At 40.3% G+C, this 19377-nt stretch overlaps 1 protein-coding gene across 1 annotated transcript in view; it reads left to right on the top strand.

The window, feature by feature from the left end:
• The window catches only part of LOC149198873 (adenylosuccinate synthetase, chloroplastic-like), a 186184-nt gene that overhangs the window by 15511 nt on the left and 151296 nt on the right, over positions 1–19377 (top strand). The gene's annotated exons all lie outside the window — the stretch shown is intronic.

Here is a 19377-nt window from a genome sequence, read left to right as displayed (position 1 = left end):
TTTGGCTTGGCCATGACCTTTATTATTATTATTATTATTAGTCAAAGGGAGAATCTAGCTCTGTTTGTAAAAAGTATTTGATGCAGGCATAACATCAACATAGAACCAACTTGTAGTAGAAGTATGTTGAAGATCTGTTTTAATATAAAGCCTCTTTCTCACTTTTGAAGCCATGAAGGTACGAGGGAAACAATCTTCAAATGTAATGACGCTAGGGTAATCACAAAGGACTCCTAGCTTCTTTGGAGATGAGCCTAAGCGCATTGGGTCAACGAGTCATGCTATATATGGGAGCCTTTAAATGTAAAGAAGCTGGAAAAACTATAAAAGACTCCCTAACTTCTTTGAAGATCGGCCTTAGATGATTGGGTCAATATAACATACCATTTACAGGAGACTCCTCGGATCCGAAGATGTGTCCAAGCCTAGGTGATATCCCCTAACTGTAGTCATTTCAGTCTAGCCAACAAAAGAGCAAATTATTTTCATGACATGAAGACAGTTAATCACTTGAAGATGGTTGTTTGGAGAACAACTTGAAGATAAATATAATCTTGTAAGGATATTGTCACCATGCAAGAACTGTCCAATGATGAGATTAATTAACTGGAAGACAACTGCTCCCATGGTGATGGAGGTTTGAACTAGAATTTGTCAAAAACAATCAATAAAAATCAATAATATTCAAAATTGCAAGAATGCGAGCAAGCTCTTATAGATAGTAACACTTAACAGAGTTCAGTAGAAATTGAACTACTTTTAGCTCCAATTCCCTTAGAGAAAGAAGAACCGAGAGACTCTAGAGTCTGGAAAGCACGATTGGGCCCCAAAGAAACAATTTATTTTCTGTCATGGACTATTACTAGCAACATAGACCTGACAGCAGAAACAGAATGAAGTCCCATCCGTTAACTAGGGAGGCCAAACACTATATCAGCTAATAATGTTGCCTAGAGTAAAATGCTTGGCAATGAATCTCTACATATCCATCCAATTTGTATGTAGCTTTGGCTGTACTCAGGTTCTTTATTTAGCTTTTATGGTCTATCACGTGCAAGTTTCCGAGTGCTATTTTGCATATTAAGTTTCTTCCTGCTCTAGAAAACTAGAAAATTGTTTGTGTCTGAATCCCTTTCATTAACAAGGCACACTTTACAGTCGCTACTGCAATATGATTTAATCTTAAACATAAAAGGAGGCAATGAACTATCTATATGAATGATCACTGATATCCCTCATGTCAAAAAGTTGCAAAAAGGGACTATAAAGAGGAGCAAATGTGGCCCCCTGAGCTTGATAACAGGCCAAGGAAAAGGATAGAACTGTGCTCCCACTCTAAATCTCGACAGTTCTTCAGCAAAGGATAAGCATATTGCAGAGGGCAATGTTCCACAAAGTTACAAACTCATGATTGGACTGCACATCAAAAGGATAAGGATATCAAAAAAAATGGCTCATAAACTATAACCTGATAAGGATAAGAAGATTGCAGATGGCAACAATCTACATATCAAGAAGAATGTACATCATCATTGTCCCCGAAGCAATGGATGGATCTCAGTTAAAGGCTCAGAAACAATAACCTGCAAGGATAAGCAGATGAAAGAGGGAAAGGATCTACACAGACATCAGTGTAAAGTAAATCATCAGAGGCTCTGAAGCATACGACGAAGATCAGGTAAAGGGTCCAAAACCATACACCAATACAGATCAAGCAGGCTGTAGAGAACAACACCCTACAACACCATAAGTAGAACATACATTATTGACGTTCCGGAGGCAGAGGATGGACATCAACAAAAGATTAAAATACAGTAACCTGATATTTATGCAGGTAGTCATAAACAGACACAGACCACGCAGGGAAATAAAGTCCATTGAAGAATAAGCTTATGAATTCCGTTTGTCTAAAGTGATGCTTTCTGCAAGTTTCTAGGCCAATTTTTTTTTTTTGCCATGACCACTGTATCCATTGATGATCATGACAATTAAACCAGAACTTGCTACCACACTATACATCTTCATGAGCATGTCTGACTAATGGATATGGGTCAGACAATAGTTTTTCCGCCATTAGGAAACAACATCATAGTAATTGTGACTACATCTCCATCCTATTACCAACAAGCTACAAAATTGAAACCTGTTTCTAAAACAGAGATCACAACTGATGATAAATACTATGATATGAAATTTTAATTACAAATAAACCAGCAGATACTAAAAACCATTTCGCCAGTTATGGAAACGAGTTAGGCCACGATTTTGATTTTGAGTTAGTAAAGTTTAGAGGCTCAAGACTGCTCTGTCATTTTATTCTGCCAAGTGATAGTGATCTGCACTATTGCTGATATTCTGGGTTTGAAGCACTGATCTGATGCAATGCTGTTGGCAAACACTTTACCCTAAAAGCATTGAGTCTGCAAGGTTGTAACCTTGAATTTGGGCCTCAACTAGCCAATTCAAACTATGCTCAAGATGAAAGAATATCAACAACTTTAGGTTGCGTACAGAGAGTATGCAGATTGAAGCCGGTTATCAGATTTTCTGGGGTAAAGTGTTGCCTATTAGAGCACATTGATTTTAATGGCACAGTAGAGTAGGCGCAGAGTTGTGGTGTTGGAGAAACAAGTTACCTTGGCCGTTTTTACAATGGATCAACACTGTTGAATTTACAATTGATCAACATTATTGCATTTAGATACTATTTTGCGAAGAAAAGTTTGGAAGAGAAGGATTGATTCATAAAGCCATCAACTCCTTGGGCTGACATTTGGTATGCATTCATACTCATGTACATTATTGCAATTGCCATCCAAAATGAAGGAGATCTGTAATCAACCTATGCCGAAATTTCAACACTTCGTCAAATGCATTATTTGACCGACATTTAGTTTATCACGCTAACAAAGGCTTGTATGCATGAGAACATGCTAGAAATAATCACATGCACTTGGGCAGATCAGCTTCCATTTTTATGAGAATTGGTTGAGCCACTCCAAATGCATATGGCTATGCTCCTGCGTTGGTTTGGTCACCTACCACATTAAATTTTCAAGGGGCAGACAGACTGTCTAGGCAAGCTGTTGTTGACACTAAATAGCTTTTTACATTCTCTTTGTTTTGAGATTTTGCTTTTTTGTTCCTTAGATCCAGAAGGTCCCTTCTTTATTTGCTAGTGGATGCTTTTGTGCTTATTTGTGAGCACCTGCAGATTTTGAGTTCTGGTTCTAATTGTAACAATTTCTTTGCTGGTATGGCATAGGAATTATTTCTCTTATGCGGGAAAATGATCAATTGTATTTTTAGCATTCTCATATTAAAATTGTCATATTAGGAAGATCAATCAGTTTGATTAAGAAATTAATCATAGCACCTTCTCCCTTATGAAAGTAAGTCAGAGTACTAACATAAAAGCATCATAAAGGTGACTTTAAAACCCAGGATCTAAAGCAAAAATACCATAAGAGCACTCAGAAAATTATGAAGACATTGCAGGTTCCATTTCAGTCTTGTTCTTGATTTTATAGGGTGAATTTTCCCTGATATTGTTATGGATAAAATATTAATTGATAGTGTAATGCTATGGTAATTAGATTTCAGATTTTTTTTTGAAACTAAGTTGGTGTCATGAAAAATACAATGGGTTTATACCATGACATTTTCAAGAGGTTTAAAGTTTAAACCTTGACAGCCACATATGTTTAAACTTTTTACTTTGATTCTAAATTAGAGAGGGAACCTTTTGCATGCTATATGGCTGTCACGAAATTGAATTCATGTCAGAGGCAGACCTTCAATTGTGATGGAATCATTTTGAAAGCTTGAGTAGTCTGGAAATTGAGAATAGCCATACCTTCATTCCTGGTTGAGTTCACAACACTGCCACCTAAACAGGCTAAATTCCTGTGAAGTCATCTAGACCTCTAGTCACTGTTGGGTGGTTCTGTTAGGGGACCTCGCTCTGTAATCATTAGTTGCCCAACCTTTTTACTCGGTTATCAGGAAAAAGATCCTTTCATTGCTAAGGTGAATAAGATGTAATCCACCTTTGACTGTAACAAATTTACTAACTGTAGGATTATATTTCACAGAATTTTTGGATGAACTGACGATACAAATCTCTCCTAATATCCATATTTCCTGGAAAATATATGAGAGATACTGATATGGGTTGCCCTCCTGACCTAGGTTGTGATTAAGGGTTGTGAACAGTAAGGACTCAAGCACCTAGACTAACTGCTTCTTCCCTTAATATGTCGCTGCCATGTCAGTGACTTAGGTTTATTAGCAATTTTGCAGTTTTATGAATTGAGTGCAGATGTTCGAAGTTAATCTATGAAAAAGGTGAAAATGAGAAATCAATCAGAAGATCCTTTTGAAGAGCTGTTTCACAAAGTCACGGTTATCATCCGAAAGGACTATTTTACTATTAAAGAAAACCCAAAAGGGACACATTTCATAAGCCAACCATGTACTCAACATATAGTTGTACTAAAAACGGTTAATGATATTAGGAGCTTTGTGATAGAACAACAAATTATGAGGCAAATCATGGAGAGCAGTGAGCATTTTAGAGAGGGTACAAGTATCGTGGAAGGAATCCATAGGAATGCTAGCACTAACAGCCCAGGCTTCACATCCACTGAGCCAACTCCAACTACCATGTAAGCTACAGTAATCCACATCCATTGAAGTTAGAATTCAATAATCAGGGGAAGTTCCACGCGGATTTTCCAGACAACTTTACTAAATATCCACTGAAGCTGAAATCCATTAATTAGAGGAAAACATTTCATGCAATATAGTAAACTTGGGTTGGATTAAAGAGTTCTGTAGAGAAGAAATTTGAAATCGGGTAACCTCTAAGAATAGCGACTGACAAAGTTAAGATGATATCCATTTGCACGCTCCAAGAATTTCAAGGGTAGACTATTCCTAACGCAGAAGAATTGGGTACTTGTTTTGCTGTGGAAAATGTGTCCTGTAATACGTCTAACCGCTTAACAACTTGAAGTCATAAATTCATAGAGGTAAACGCCCCATAGAAAACAATATATGTTATACGCTAGTGAAAAAAAGAATCTTGAAACTCCATAATAAATTGGCCCTTTGATTAGTGCGTTAACAAGAGTTAATTCCACTAGTAAGGACATTTTTCCACAAGCTTAGAACACATATTGTTCCCATTAATTAAGAGACAACAGTTGACATATAGTTAAAATAAATAATGATCGAATGACAGTAGGAGCTTACAATGAACAAAAAATTCAAGAGGGGAAGCATGGAGAACAGTGAAACTTTTAAAAGGGTACAGCACAACGGTATCGCGGAAACAAATAGTGCTCGTATGAATCCGTAGGAACGCTGACGAATAAAGCCTAGGACTTCCTGTAAGCTACAATCAATGATATCCACTGAAGAAGAAATTCATAATTAGCGGAAGTTCTGTGCAAGCTTTGTAGGCAAAATGTAAATTTGGATTGAATTGAATTTGGATCAAACAAGTTGCCCAGAAGTAATTGGAATCACACATGCTTTCAGAATTGTTGTACAAAGTTAATATACAGATGCATGCTCCAACAATTGCAAGGATACAATAATTGCTACGCAAAGAAAAATTTACATGTTCTTTGTATGGCAGTGGACAATATATGGTCATTTACATGCAGGATGAAGACGGAAGAGTAAGAAAAGTACGTATATTTAGGCATGTGGTAAAAAAAAACATTAAAACAAATTACCGATGCTGAATAATAAAATGAAAGGAATATCAAGCAAACAATTAGTACCACCCGCAAGGATAATCATGGATGCCCTGTGTTGTAGGAAATTGGTTCAAAATGAGGAGAGGCACGTGCAGCCTACGAGAAAAATGATTTGTATGTGATTAAAATTCCAAAAAAGCTTTGCAGATTAAGCAATGAATCTTAAAAGGTAAGGTGAAATTGACAACAAAATCTATAGAGTAAAACTAAGATTGAACTTGAACCAGACATCGTCGTGTTTAAAATGTTATAATAACCGTTTTAAAAAAATTCATCTATGGAGCCTCTCAAGCTGAATAAGTATGTTTTTTAGACTCGTGTAAAACAAAATATTAACAAAATAATACTCTTGAATAATAAAATGAATGTAATATAAAAAAATATGTAATTCACACTCGTGGAAAACAAACTAAAAACAGTGTTAGTTACTCCCATAAGCACAGTGTAGTGTAGTTAATTAGTTGAAATGTGAAGGGAGGCCACAGTAACCAACAAAACATTACAAGTAAGGTGAGAATATATATTAAAAAAAAAAGAAAAACTATGACAAAAGAGGGGAAAAAAGAAAGACCCTCAAAACAACACACTAGCTTAAGGTGGAAATATATATGCGCAAAAGCTTAGGTTGGACTTGAATTAAGAAACACTCCGCAAAGTAACAAACAAGATTATAATTAAGGTGAGAAAGTATAAAAGGCAAATACTTAGACGGGACTTGAATAATACATCGTCACGTTTCAAGTCTACATGCGGTTTTAAAAGTTCCTCTATTGAGCCCGCGAAGCTGAAGAAAACTTGAACGTGTATGGTTCTTGCTGAAACTGACTGTAACATGCTTCCAGTTAAAACTTCTATGGGATCTCGAAGAAGAAAAATTCAATAACATAGTCAAATCTAGTAGCAGCACTGTATGAAACGAGGGGCAACGGACTCCATGAAATTCACTATAACGTGTTTCCAGTTAAAGCTTTTATGGCGTCTCGAAGAAGAACAATTGAATAAAATAGTCAAATCTAGTAGCAACACTCTCTGAAACCAGGGGCAACGGACAAACGCGTTGATTAAAACCAGGCTAGGTATAAGTAAATTGAGTCAAAAAAAACATTTGAATAAAGATTTTGATGCATAATTTGGTAAAAATGGGGACTCCGATCTATAAACATATGATATTAGACAAAAACACGGGTTGGTTTGTTTGAGGATAGAAAAATACAACAATTAAAACGCACAGGAGAGAGAAGGAAGATTCAAGTAATAAATTGTTAAACTTGAACTCTTGGAACTGGGTTTGATGAGAAATTTAAAAAAATAGAAAACAATGAACTCCTGATGTATTCATGTATAAATTTCAATGATAGATGCAGTGTCGTCGTCAAAGGTAGAGGCGACCAGATAATGTACCAGTTTACAGTCAAAACAGATTTAAGGAATAAATCAAGTGATCCATAGCAAAGAACCTACAATTGTGCTTAAACGAATGTTTCTGGACGCCAGTGAATCGAAACAATATATGCTGGCAAAGAAATGGGGTATAACTGAAACACATTAATCCAGAATTTGACAGCCACCCTTCCCAACTCTGCTTCCAGACATATATAAGGCATCTTGGTAATGAAACAACGGAAACAAAGAAAACAACTAGACTTTCATTAAAAAAATAACCGAAAGCTTTAACGGACGACGCGAAAATTCCGCAATCCTATGGACTTCAAATAAATTTGTGCGAAACCGAGCTGCTTTTACAGGTTTTTTTTTTTTAAGTAAAATCCAACATCAACCTAAAAATTATAGAAGTGGATTGGTTCATAGGTCTCAGTGTTTGAACCTCGCTCTGATACCAAGTGTAGGGGCCTGATTCCTATTATTAGAGTCTCAATCTATTATACACTAACAGATCTATTTTCCTACTGTTTTAAAAGTAAAAAAAAAAGAACTTGCTGACCTTCTTACATAGATTTAAACATTTAACATCTTATCACTTTATCATAAGCAACATAAATTAAGGTGAGCATTCCATTGATATCAACTTAACAAGAGTGGTCCATGGAAAATACCTGTTCCGGCGGTTGATGATGATACCTTTGTCTTATAGCTCCTGTTGAACGCTCCTTCTCACCGACCCAACCGGATTTACCTCCCAGCCAACTAGGAAATAAATTCTTAGTCCAGGAAACCTCCACAGGTTCCCTAGCCCTCCGTGCCCAAGTCCAACCAGATATAGTGTGTCCTCAAGAAGAATGTGCAAAACTAGATAATGATACTTTCCTCCTCTCAAACCCAAGAAACCTCCACAGGTTTCCAAGGTCTCCCAAAATCATGACAAGGCCAAACAATCACAACCAACCCCCACAATCCTAAGCAAGACTCCAACCCCCCTTTTCTTCCTCCCCCCTTCCCTTTTTATACCCTCCTTCCCTTCTCCATCTCAACCACCTCTCATTAATGTCATTAACTTCTCTTCCATCCTTACAATTGACTTCTCTTCTTCCAAGTAAGCTAGGGGTACATTTGGAAATGTGACATGAATATAAAATTGAGAATTTAATGGGAAAGGATCATGTCTTCTCCCAAGTAAATCTGAAAAGTACATTTGGGAATGTGAGGTGAATATATATATATTGATAATTAAATGGAGAGGACTATGTCTTCTCCCAAGTAAATGTGAGGGTACATTGGGGAATGTGAAATGAATATATATATATATATATATATATTGATAATAAGATGGAGAGGACTATGTCTTCTCCCAAGTAAATGTGAGGGTACATTGGGGAATGTGAGATGTAATTACATGGAGAGGACCATGTCTTCTCCTTAGTAAATGTGAGGGTACATTGGGTAATGTGAAATGAATACATATATTTTGAAATCATGGAAGGAGACCATATCCTACCTAATATTCAATTTGAGAAGGTAAGTGGGGAATTTGAATAATGGAAATCATGAATTTTATATTAGACCAATATTTCTCAATATTTTTAGATAATGTAAACATTAACAAAATTTGTAGGATTATTAGACCAATATTTCACATGCCTCTTTTATGTTATTGTCAGTCCATCTACAAGGAACATTTAGTCCTGTGACAATTTTCTTCTAGAAATCCACCGAGATAGGGTAGTGGAGAAATAGATGGTCGGTGTCCTCCGTCACCATATTGCAGAGGTTGCATATTGAAGGCCTGTGAATGCTCTATTTCTGTCAGGTTGAGGTCTGAAGGGATTTTGTTTAAAAGGATAGACCAGAGGAGGAGTCTTGCTTTGTGGGGAGCTTTCAGCTTCCATATAGATCTCCACTACTAGCATTGTGGACTGATTTCATGAGCTTCCATGATGGCTGCAAACCCTGCTTTGGTGGTGTAGTTGTCGTTGGGTGCCTTTGCCCAGATTAGCCTATCTTCTCTGGTTGTAATATTGATATTTGCCTCTTCCAAGCCTCCCACAAAACAAGACCAATCCATACTCCATCTTTCTCTGATGCCTAGATTTTCAAAGGCCCCCCATTATCTGTAGGGAGTCTCAGCCTGCCCCTCCTCTTTGATGTGAGCAAGGAATGTGTATCCGACCACGTTGAGTTCCTATCTCATTTCCTATGGTAATATGTGGGCATTCCCACTACCTTCCCAGGCATCAGCCCCAATTCTGATTTGTGAGCCCTTCCCCACCTTCCAGGCCAGTCCTGTTTTGATGATATTGATAGGGTGTGTCACTGCCTTACAGATATTAGAGACCCCCACATGGTGGTGATATGTACTACGAAGCCATTCTGTAGTTGATTGTCGATAGATGTACTTGTTGTAAATCACTTCATTCTAGAGGCTATTAGTGGTGATAATTTTCCAGGCCAATTTTTCTCCCAAAGCCTTGGCAAAGTCATGGGGTTCCTTTAATCTCGAGCCTCCCCATTTCTTTGGTTTTTCTATCCTCTCCCACTTGACCCAAGCGAAAGTTTTGCCGGATGTATGTCCCTTCCAAAGGAATCTGCAACAGATCTGTTTGATTCTGCGATGGATGCATTTAGGGATCCAAGTCAGAGACATCCAATATACCGGTATGGCCTTGAGGACTGATTTGATGAGGGTGAGTCTCCCTGCCCTAGAGAGCCACCTCTGTTGCTAGATGTTGATACAGGATTCAATATTAGCTATCATCCATGCCCTGTCTGCAATGTGGTATCCATTTGGCTTGAGTCTGAATCCAAGGTATTTTAGGCCATCTTCCAGCTCTTGTCTCACAAAGCTGAAATGTTGGGAGTCGAATCTTTGTTCATTTCGTAGGCAGGAGCTGAATATGATTGTTGATTTTGTATAGTTCGGCTCTATTCCTATAGCTTTACAAAAGAGAGTTAAGATTGCCTTGAAACTAGAGGTATCCCTATAGGATCCATCTTGAAAAATTAGAATATCATCAACAAAGAGAAGGTGAGAAATGGTGGTCCTGTCATTGATTTCCACTCCTCCTAGAGTGCCATTGTTCCTTGCTGATGTTATGAGTCTGCTGAGTCCTTCCATTATCAGAAGGAAAAGAAATGGGGAGAGAGGGAAGCCTTGTCTGACACCCCTTTTTGCATGGAAGAAATTTGAAGCTGAACCATTGATCAGTACACTGAAAGAAACCACCATGAAGCACCCCCCCCCCCATCCACTTGTTGAATTTGTGGGGGAAACCTATGTGTGTGAGCATGAGCTATAGGTAGGTCTAGTTTACTTTGTCAAAAGCTTTGGAAAAGTCTATTTTAAGGATGGATGTTTTTTTTTGAGGTGATTTTTATGGAATGGAGCAATTCATGAGCAATTCCTATAACCTCCTAGATGTGGCGGTGTTTAAGGAAAGTGAATTATTCCTTAGAGATCATCCTGGATAGAATGGGTTTGATACGGAGAGCGATTATTTTGGAGATGATCTTGTAGATACAGTTACAAAGGTAGATAGGTCTGTAATCATCAAAGGATTGTGGGTTGTCCACTTTGGGAATGAGGGCTATGAAGGTGGAGTTGAAGGCTTCGGACATTTTCCCTGAGATTCGATAGCCTTCAAAGGCTGGCAGAAGGTCTTGGCCAATGAGCTCAAAGAAAGTGATATAGAATTCAATGGGCTAGCCATCTAGTCCAGGACTCTTGTCTTTTCCCAGGCTTTTGAGGGTGGCCTCCAACTCCCCTATTGTGATGGGAAAGTTCAATGACTCCTTTTCTTCTTCTTCGACATAAAGAGGGATTGCTTCAGCAACTTGGAGTATTTCTGCTATGTTTGCTACTCTAGGGTTCTTATAGATATTCAAGAAGTGTCGAACCCCTAAATCTGCTAGCTATGCGAAGGTGTTGGCTTCTCTTCCATTTTGGTCCCTTAGAGCCCAGATAGTGTTGATATTTCACCTTCCTTTGGCGTACTGTCGAAATAACTTGGTATTTTCGTCACCAGCTCTTAACCAAGTTGCTCTGCTCTTTAGTCGCCATGTCTCTTCGGCTCATCTCAGAGGTTTAATTTTTTCCTTTTCTAGATTAACTAGTTGTTCCCTTCTGTCGAGAGTAGAGTAGCTTGTCAGCCCCGAGAGTCGAGTTAGGCCAGTTCTGCCTCGATCTTGACCAATTCCTCTTCTTCTGTTTGTTTCCTGGTTTTTACCCAGGTGATTGTTTTCCGTTTAAGACAATTTAGGTTTTTTGTGATGGCAAATTTGGGAGACAGCCCATCCTCCCTGTTAAAATGGGTCCAATTTCTTTTTACCGGCTCTTGGAATCCTTCTCCCCCTAACCAAGCGACATTGAATTTGAAGGGGGATCCTAGCTTTCTAGCTTCATCTTCAAATTCCAGAAAAACCAAAGAGTAGTTTGAGCTGCTCCCTGAGTCGACCCAATGCCTGATACGACCCAGATGGTTCAGATGAGGAGATCTGATGAGGAATCGATCTAGTCGACGGGCAAGGGTATGCTCCCCGATGCGGTGATTCTTCCAGGTAGGAATTTTGTGGGTAGAGTCTATGCTTATGAGGTCATAGTCATCGACTAATTTCTCGAAAAATCCAGTTCAGGCATCAGATTGTGCCCTGTGCCCCCAAGATTCTGCCAGCCCCAGGGAGAAATTTAGATCTCCCCCTATAATTTTGTTCTCTGTCTGCATGAATTCCGATTGTAGTAAACTTTCCCAGTAGGCCTCTCTGTGATGGCAAGGGCCGTAGATGTTGAAAATTCTCAAAGTTAGGTAGGGGGATTTGGAAATGATGTGCGCTCCCAGGAAACTCTGTCCTCCCCAGGCATTGATAATTTTAACAGAGGATATGTTGAAACCCAGGGCTAAACCTCCTGAGTGTCCTCTCGCATCCAGGAAGAAGAACTCCCAGCTGAGGAGGAAAGATTTAAGTGTTTTGTGGACCAGTGGTCCATCACTGAGAGTTTCTTGTAGCATTAAGAAGTCCAAATTTTTAGATTGACAAAGCCTCTTTAGAGCTAAATTTTTGTCAGGGCAAGATAAACCCCTATAGTTAAAGGAGAGGCCTTTCATGGGTTCATAGAGGCAGGGTTCCCCTTTGCTCTAAGGACTTGGTCGATGGGAGTTTGTATGCCTGAAGCCACCTCCAAGCTAGCCCTTTTAATGGCTTTGGAGATGCAGGATTATCTACCCAGAGGAGCTTTGGGGGGAAGAGGTGGTATTGGGTCTTCCTCCAATCCGAAGGCATGGAGGGGTGGAGGGATGGAACGTAGATTATAGCGATGGGAGGATCCGGATGTCGAAACCCCGAGGGGCTCGCTGTGTGGGGTATGGTGGCTATTGGTGCAGGGGGTGGTTTGGATTGGGGGAGGGGCAGGAGTCATAGGGCAGCAGATTTGGCTCAGCTTAGGGGGGGAAGAACTAGAAATAGTATTGATGCATTCAGTCAGCGAAATAGAGTTAGGGAAAGAGGAGGTACCTGTGAAGCCCGTGCCTTTCTGGAGTGTGCTCTAGTGCTCGGTGCCTCAGGGTTCAAATTTTCCATTCTTGGGAGGCCTGGAGAAGCTAGGGGTTGTCCTCCTAGTCCCTTTGACTATCTAGATTGCAAATCAATGAGCTCTACCATTCCCAAGTTCGTCTGTGTGTTGGACACTGCAAATATTCTTGGGGGAGAGGGTCTTTGTCCTGTGAATAGAGGGAAGGTTTTGTATAGATGACCAACTTCATGGCATCTCCTGCATCTAAAAGGTATGCCCTCATAGTCCAATTCTTGCCAACGGGTTGGAGCTCCCAGTTGGAATTGATAACTTTCCACCAAGCCTTCTCTAGTGTCCAGATAGACTAGGATTCGAGCCATCGTTAGGATGCTAGTGTCCATATACGTTCTTTCGTGGTCTAGGTAGGTGTTGAGGTCATCCCCGATGATTCTGAATATTTCCTCGAACCAGAACTACAGTGGGAGGCTTGGTAGACAAACCCATATTGGCCCTGCTCCTAGGATGTCCTTCTCCAGATTGAATAGCATAGACCATAGCTTAAGAAGCATTGGGGTCATCTCTATGTGCTTGTACTGGGTTAGGATCCAGTTAACATCTTCTGGATCTACAAAGATTAGGGCAAAGCAACCCCTTAACATAGCCAGCACTGCTGGAAGTTGCGGCAGGACATTCCCCCAAACCTCCATCATCCTTCGTTTCAGTTAGCCTGGCAAGTAGTTTCTTCTGTGCACTCTCCCCACTAGGACCATGCTCTCTGTTAGGGCTGCTTTGTCCATTCCTATGCCTTCACCAAAAACCCGTTTTTTGCCCCTTTCCCTCATCTTGGATAGCTTGGATTGTTTGGCCTTCTTTGCTTGAGGGTCTATTGTTCAGACTGACTGCTTCCTTTTCTCGTCGGGGTGTTCTCTGGGTCTGAGTCCCTTAACTCTTCCCTGTCCGGCTCGTTTTTTACCAAACCCTTGAAATATCTTGAGGGTTGAACCTTGCTCCTTAGGTCAAGCTACATAGTATCGTACTGTGAGTGCTCGAGCCTATTGGGCTCATTGTTTTTTGTGCAATGACCTATGTTCAGCTCAATGATACCGAAGTCCAGGTCATTAGAGATCCCTGTCGAGAAATCCTCGCTCCCTTGTAGGTCCTCTAGGAACTATTTTTGTCCGCTCCAGCCTAAGAAGTCAGACGTGGACGGAATCGTGAGAAATGGAGACTTGGTACCCTCGACTAGGTTAATGAAACCCTCAGTGACTGTCGCTCTCGGTTAGGAGATTTCCAACCTTTGTAAAGAAGATTCCATGTCTACCAAGCCATAGGTGCCATGGTTTACCTGTTCGTTCGGTGTGTTGTCAGTGGCCGGTCTGACCCTTGCTTGTGTTAACGGACGGGAAACCATGAAAATCTCGGATTCTAGGTAGTTGTCCGAGGTGTAGTCAATGAGATCCTCTTCGTAACCCTCTTCCATTCTCCACAAAAGTGTTATCTGGTGGGGTTGGGTCACGTAACCATGTAGCAATTGGCCTGAGGAGCAAGTGGGTTCAGGTCTGGAAACCGCGCGACGAAAACCCCTCCTCTCCCTTAAATCGCAGCGGGTTAGCTTCCGGAGATTTGTTCCTTGAGGTTAGAGCTCTCGATGTTGGGTTGTGTTATATTCTTTCCACGACTAGCCCACGTAGTGAACTGAGGGGTTAGATGGGGGGAAAATCCCCCCCTTCGTTGCACCGATTGCACAGCGGGGGGGGTCACAGGGGGGTTTAAGGGCGGCGGATAGCCCCCTCTACGGGGTCCGGTGCAGCGCCTTGGGAAAATGTTTTTTGGACCCTCTATTATGTTGGGTGGACCTACCTATGTCTTTCGGTCCATGGTTTTGGATGCGATGGTTTTTGGTCCATGGTTTTGGACTGATGGTTTTCGGTCCATGGTATTGGATGCTTCGGCATGTATAAATATGTGTTGTAACATTGAAGGAACATAATGAAAAATCAAGCTAGTAGTCCCGGTTTTGGGATCCAAGGGAAAATCTCTATGTATATGTGTTTTATGTGTTATGCTCTCGCATTATTTATTTTCTATGTTTTAGAATTCATATGCAGGTAATTTCTGTACGAGGTTAAAACCTACATTTGGTATCAGAGTTGTTTTGGCTTCAAGGGGACGCCTTTGTTGCTGAGGGGCTTCGCTCAGGCCTGTGGTAGACCCTGTTCAGTGGGAGATCTGTGAGATCGATTCTAATGGTAAAAGAAGATGGTGAGCAATGGAAAGATAGAGATCGAGAAATTTAATGGTCAGAGTTTTGAGTTGAGGAAACTCAATATGGAGGATCTGTTGGTGGATAAAGATCAAAGGATTGTGGTAGATCCGGGTACTAAACCAACGGCAGTGTCTGATGAAGAATGAAAGAAGTTGGATCGGAAGGTAAAGAGCACAATACGATTGTGTGTCTCAGATTCAGTATTGCTGAATGTATCAGGGGAAGCTACGACAAAGGCTTTGTGGGACAAGTTAGGGACTTTGTACCAATCTAAGTCTCTGGTGAATAAACTGTTCCTACGGAAAAAGTTGTATAGCCTGAAGATGAAAGATGAAGACTCGGTGACAGAGCATCTGAATGCATTTAATACTATGGTAAGTTTGTTATCATCTACTGATATAAAATTTCAGATGAAGATAAGTGCATCAGTTTGTTGTGTTCTCTACCAGATTCGTGGGATAGTCTAGTTATTGCAATAGGTAGCAATGTAACTGCCTTGCAGTTTGATGAAATAGTCTCAGCCTTGTTGACGAAGGAGATGAGACGGAAAAATATGGAGAGCCAAAATGGTGATGCCTTGCCTGTACGAGGACGGTCCCAGAACAGAAACAAAAATAAGTGATCGAGTGGGAGATCTAAATCTAGAGGGAGATCTAAATCTCTAGGAAAACCTGTAAAGGTGGTGTGCTGGAAATGCGGAAAGGAAGGCCACTTCAAAAGGGACTGTAAATCTAAAGCTCCTGACAAAGGAAAGGGATCTGATGAGGCTCCTTCTGCAGAGGCAAAAACCACCTCAGATGAAGGTGGGGATGTGTACTTGGCTTCTTCAAGTACACATGTAGATCATGAAGCATGGTTGATTGACTCAGGTGCATCTTTTCACTTCACTCCCCATACAAAGTGGTTCTGTGAGTATGAGAAATATGATGGTCGTGATGTCTTCTTGGGGGATGACAGGAAGGCTAGAATCATTGGTCGTGGAAAAATAAAGTTGAAGCTACATGGTGGAAGGGTTAGAACACTTCTGGGTGTTCTGCATATTCCTACATTAGCCAGAAATCTGATTTTTGTTAGTAAGTTGGATGATGCAGGTGTAAAAATAGTGTTCGAGAAGGATACCTGCAAGATGGTTTGGGGAGCACTAGTATTGATGCGTGGATTTCGGATTGGAACTCTGTACAAGCTACAAGGTAGCACTGTTATTGATGGGTGTAATAGTTATGTGGTTCCTGGAAGTGGAGCAGAAAATCTAGTGATCTCTGGAGAGAAGACCACGTTGTGGCATCAAAGGCTTGAACATATTGGAGAAAAGGGCCTTCGGATACTTCATGGTAAAGATATGGTAGAAGGTATGAGTCATAGCTCTCTGGATTTTGATTTCTGTGAAAATTGTGTATATGGGAAGCAAAATCGGGTGAGTTTCCCCTCTGGTAGTAAGAGGGCGAAACAGATATTAGAACTTGCGCATAGTGATGTGTTTGGACCTGTGAAGGTTCCATCACTGGGTAAGTTTGTGTACTGTGTATCATTTATAGATTACTTCTCAAGGAATACGTGGATATATTTCCTTAAGAAGAAATCTGAAGTCTTTGACAGGTTTAAAGAATTTAAGGCTCTGGTGAAAAACTAGACAGAGATGAAGATAAAGGTGCTGAGGACAGATAACAGTGGAGAGTTTTGCAGTAAGGAATTTGAAGAATTCTATAAGAAGTGTGGTATAGCACGATAGAAGACTACTCCATATACACCTCAGCAAAATGAAGTTGCAGAAATAATGAACAATATGTTGATGGAAAGGGCAAGAAGCATGCTCAGTGGTGCCAGGTTAGGATAGGAATTTTGGGCAGAGGCAATGGATACTGCATGTTACCTAGTCAACAAGTCACCTTCATCAGCGTTGGAGGATAAGACCCCACAAGAGGTATGGAATGGTAAGAAACCCTCTCTTTCACATCTAAGGGTATTTGGATGTGATGCATATGTACCTATTCCAAAGGAGAAAAGAACAAAGTTGGATAGTAAATCTAAAAAGTGCATCTTTATTGGGTATAAGGATGGTTTAAAGGGTTATAAGCTTTGGAATCCAGTAACAAGGAAGGTTGTGTACCGCCGAGATGTGGTGTTCAGAGAGGTGAAAGATGTTATTAAACATGAAGTCCAACCAAAGGAATCTGAGAAGATAGAGTTTGAGCTGAAGGAGGAAGAATCAGACTCTACAGTAGATGAGGAATCAGAAGATGAGGAGCCACAAACTCTGGCTGTGAGAAGATCAATTCGAGAAAGAAGGTAGCCAGAAAGGTATAGTCCATCTGCTTTCTGTTCAAATTTTGCTTTTTATGTTACTGATGATGATCCCAGAACTGTGAAGGAAGCAGTGGATTCAGAGGATGCAAAACTCTGGAAAGAGGCCATGGTTGATTAAATGACATCTTTGCACAAAAATGAGGCTTGGGATCTGGTGGAGTTACCGGCTGGAAGGAAACCCATTGGCATCAAATGGGTGTTCAAAAAGAAGACAAATGTAGAAGGAAAAGTGGAGAAATACAAAGCTCGGTTGGTGGCAAAAGGTTATTCCCAGGTGTCAGGAATTGATTTTGGTGATAATTTTTCTCCTGTTTCCAAGGTAACTTCTATTAGATTACTTTTATCTATTGTTGCTGCTTTTGATTTTGAGGTAGAACAGATGGATGTGAAGACAACATTTCTTCACGGGGATCTAGAAGAGGAGATCTACATGAAACAATCTGAAGGCTTTGCGGTGAATGATAAGAAAGAACTGGTATGTAAGTTAAAGAAGTCTCTATATGGGTTAAAACAGTCACCAAGGATGTGGTATCAAAAATTTGATACATTTATACGGGGATTTGGCTTCACCAGAAGCAAAGCAGATCACTATGTGTATTTTAAATTAATTGGTGACCGTGTTATTTATCTAGTCTTGTATGTGGATGATATGTTGTTGGTTGGAAATGACAAAGAAGTTATCCAGGATTTGAAGACCCAATTGTCCTCCAAATTCGACATGAAAGATCTTGGTGCTGCAAACTATATTTTGGGCATGGAAATTAAAAGAGATCGGGCAAAGAGGAAGCTTTGGTTAAACCAGAGGAAGTATGTCGAGACAATATTGCAGAGGTTTAATATGCAGGATAGTAAACCGGTGAAGGTTCCTATTCCTGTAGGTGTGAGGTTATCTGCTGAACAGTGTCCCAAGACACAAGAAGAGGAAGAGGACATGTCCCGTGTTCCATATGCAAGTGTAGTCGGTAGCCTGATGTATGCAATGGTCTATACTAGACCAGACATTGAACATGCAATGGGAGTATTGAGCAGGTTTATGTCAAAACCAGGGAAGGAGCACTGGACAACAGTGAAGTGTGTTTTCAGGTATTTGCGTGGCACTAGTGATTATGGTTTGTGCTACCAAGGAAGACCAGGATTGGACAGAGTGTTGGATATTCATGGCTTTGTTGATGCAGACTAGGCTGGAGATCTGGATCAGAGAAGATCTACAAGTGGGTATGTGTTTAACCTATTTGTAGGTGCAGTCAGTTGGATGAGTAAGAAACAATCTGTAGTGGCACTATCAACTACAAAGGCAGAATACATGGCAGCTACTCATGCAAGAAAGGAAGCAGTTTGGCTGCAGAGATTGTGTTCAAGTATGGGGTTAGTACAGGAAGCTATAAGGATAGACTGTGACAGCCAAAGTGAAATTTTCTTGGCAAAGAACCCCGCATATCATTCAAAGACAAAGCACATTGATGTTCAATATCACTTTGTGAGGGATATGATAGAAGACAAAAAGGTGTTGCTGGTATAGGTGGACACTTTGAAGAATACTGCAGATGCATTAACAAAATCTGTGAGCTCTAAGAATTTCTCTTGGTGTAGAGGGACAATGGGCATTTCAGGGCTGGAAAAATGACTAAGCTCTCTTGTGGCCCCTTGTGGAAAGAAAACAACAAGTGGGAGAATGTTGGGTTGTGTTATATTCTTTCCACGTAGTTAACAGGAGGTTTGAGGGGCACCCGTAACCCCACTTTATGGGGTTCGAGGCAGCGCCCCGGAAAATTTTGGTTTTGGACCCTATGTTAGGTTGGGCGGACCCACCTATGGTTTTTTGTATGATTTTTGCACATGTTTTTTTGGACGCGATGGTTTTGAGTGCATGGTATTGGACGCTATGGTTTTTGGTCCATGGTATTGGATGCTTCAGCATGTATAAATATGTATTATAACATTGAAAGGAACATAATGAAAAATCAAGCTAGTAGTCCCAGTTTTGGGATCCAGGGGAAAATCTTTGTGTATATGTGTTTTATGTGTTCTGCTCTCGCATTATTTATTTTTTGTGTTTTAGAATTCGTATGCAGAATTCATATGTAGGTAATTTTCTGTACGGGGTTAAAACCTACAAATACAAGAAAGAATTCAAATATTAT

This window comes from Pinus tabuliformis, chromosome 2_1 (genome assembly GCF_031772625.1).
Source record: "Pinus tabuliformis cultivar Carrire ecotype Pingquan chromosome 2_1, CPIR1, whole genome shotgun sequence".
Taxonomy (NCBI): Eukaryota; Viridiplantae; Streptophyta; class Pinopsida; order Pinales; family Pinaceae; genus Pinus; species Pinus tabuliformis.
The sequence above is the reverse complement of the archived record's forward strand: the minus strand, read 5'-3'. Positions and strand labels throughout refer to the sequence as shown.